This window comes from Nannobrachium achirus (genome assembly GCF_963921795.1).
Source record: "Nannobrachium achirus genome assembly, chromosome: 17".
Lineage (NCBI taxonomy): Eukaryota > Metazoa > Chordata > Actinopteri > Myctophiformes > Myctophidae > Nannobrachium > Nannobrachium achirus.
The window spans coordinates 20,953,407-20,956,542 of NC_137824.1; positions in this window are offsets into that span (position 1 = coordinate 20,953,407).

Genomic DNA, 3,136 nt, shown 5'->3' on the forward strand with positions numbered 1-3,136 from the left:
TGGTGCATTGTCATAAATGTTGCATTTCATCCTCTGTTCTGAGATTTGAGACAATGTTTCACGTGGAGTCTCTCCTGTCCTGCTCGCCTGTTTTTTCTTTTCTTTTTTTTTCCGCCTCGGTGCTTCAAGATCATCCAAGCACACACACACACACTCACTCACACACATACACGCCCCAGACTCTTTCATGTACAATGCTGTGGACCGAGGTACAGTATGGGATAGGCCAGGGGTTTCATCACAGATTAATTGAATATTCGAATATCGAACCTGCTATCGACGCTGTACATCAAAGTTGAATATTTGCTGATATTATTCGTAATTTTATTATCTTCTTATTTATTTTCCTTTCATATAGTGGTTGCAATATATCTACAGCAGATATACAGCTGTGAGCTCTGGTATTAGGTACTGTATAGTCAACTAGTCATCCTAATCAAGTCATGGTTGATTGTTGACAAATCATGTCATGCTGTACGTGATGTGGGGCCGTCCATCAATGCAGGCGGGGCGCTAAAACAGCAGCACTCACTCAAGTTTCCATAAAGCCACCTTTTGCGCATTAATGGCTTATTCGCAAAATCTTTTTATGGAAACACTTCAAAATGCGAATAAACTTTCATTATCCGCTTGGAGGAGGAGGATTTTGAGGCTTTATCGAATAAACTAAATGCGCATAAGTGAATGGAAACGGGTCAGACAATACATGCAAATAAAATATGACGTTCTGGTCCATATCGTCCTCCTATAACACTTTCCCCCGCCGCTTAAAGCTGTACTGTGGAAGCTGCTCAACTAATGGTCAGTAGCGGTATTGCTTTTTTCGGCCGGAGTCGCCGCGGACCACCGGAACGGGGGTCGTCTCCCGTCATTTTTAGATTAGGATTGAGGGAGTAGCAAGCAAGATTCCTTCACCAATGTAAACACAGTTGCTGAGGGAAGCTACTTCCTTTAGAGACAGCAAGACTCGCTGTGATTGGCCGGTGGTGTATGATCTGCGCTGTGATTGGCCGGTAGTGTATCATGTGGGAGATGACATCATTTTGCCGGGAAATTCTCCCCCCCTCACAACTCATAGAAAACATATAAAGAGAAGGCTTCAGAAGCTGAAAATAACAGAGTGGGTGTTCTAAAACTTTAGCGATTTAACAGTTAGGACAATTTTAAGATTTGTTTTATAAAAAAAGTTACATGGTATAACTTTAATTAACGTCCATTGTATAGCGTTAGCCCACAAAACAAACCGGTTGTTACACACGGAGTGACCCTTCGTCATCACACCGTGTTGCGCGTGCCAAAAGTGGCCGTACAAGTAGGGTTGTTCGATGTGGCCTAAAAATAAAATCTCGATTTATTTCTCAGAGAAGTCGATTTTCGATTCCGATTTCGATTTTTTTGGTAAAAGAATAATACATTGTTTCAACTATGTTGTTTTCATTTAAAAAATGCAAGGACATGATTTTTTTTATTATTGTTTTATTTAAAAAAAAAATATATAGCCAAATAGCTAAATCTAATGTGGTGAGCCCTGCCCAGTCTGACGTGCGCTGCACGTGCATCAAAGAAATTACACATCAGAGATAAAGTAGTATTAATTTGGTGTCGGACCTTGTCGTCCTGCTTTAGGAGGACCGGGCTGTGCACTTTTTGCCCGTGTAAAGGCTCCAATGAGTAAGAATTACCCTAATTAAAGTGAAAATCGATTTTACGATTTCTTATTTTTTAAATCGCCCAAAGGAAAAAATCCCGATTTCGATTAAAAATCGATTAATCGGAAAACCCTACGTACAAGCTCACAGCAGCTCGCACCTGCGATGCTGCAGGATGCAGTCTGCCCGGAGGACTCAACCGGGCGGCTCGGCCGGGGTCGCTTTTGCTCTGTGCCTCCCGTTGGCCGCACTTTCTCTGCGGCGGTGCGCAGCGCCGCGACCGGCTCTGGGTCGGGATGCGTGTGCAGCGAGTCACAGCAGTGCCCTCAAGTCTTTCGGTCTGAAAAAATCTGCCCCATCCCAGCTCTGTGCACTGTGTGCAAGCCCGCGGGAAGTGTTTACAACACGTCGGTTAGACGGACCCAGGCAGGATCTCCCAAGAATCGCATTTCACCAGTTTAATGGAAACAGGCTGAATTCGCTTTGTCTTAATGCGTATTTCTGATAATTCACTTCCCTAATTCGAATAGGTTTATGGAAACATGGCTTCAGACAGATACAAACAAAGGCAGAAAAACAGGGCATTTAATTGAGAAATGTTTTGTATTGAATAGCCGAATTTTCATCTATTACAATTATTTTTGGTATTCAAAGTCTAAAGAATCTGTATTGATGTAAGGGAGTCCCTATCCCAAGTAAGGGATGGCGTGCCGTGCATGCACCTCGACGCCCACTTTAACCACTTGAACCCTGTGTTCTTCTGCCCACAAATATAAAACGCTAGATACCTCATCCGCCACTGCAGTTCATTGGTGCGACTGGTAAAACAGCATTGGTGGAAGTGCGGAACTGTGGAACCATGGAAGGCACTCTGCCCCCTGCAGTGCAGGGGTGTCAATTGGGTATGGCAGGGGTATGCAGCTGCCATACCCTGGGTCCAGGGGGGAAGATAAAAGTTACTTTTAAATATAAATCAATGAATGTCTCTCTGTCTAACTTATGTTGTTAAATTACAGTAAAATAACTACACATGCTAAATTTTACAAATGGTCACTTTAAAAAGTTATTATAATTATATTCTCCACACTTGTATTCTCCCCATCTTGACAAAATGTTATATTCCCAGGTTCCGCAGGTCAGCTGCACAGGTGCAATGCATTATTGTTAATTGTGGCACGTTTAAGTTTAGCTGCACTTGAATAACCATTCCAGGCTGCCATATCCAGCCCAAGAAACCTTAGAAACCTGGGTAAAAAACTGACAAAACTCGTTTTTTTTTTCAGACATTGTGAAAATAGCAGATCTACATGCTTACAACGCCTCGCAGCGCGAGGCGCTTATAGTGCCGACCCGTCTTACTATAAAATAAAGCTATATAAAACAAAAACAATTGCAGAATCATCAATCAAAAAAACTATTAATATTAATTATATAACTATAATATGTTATTATGTATTATATATTATTTTCATATTTGTTATAATAAC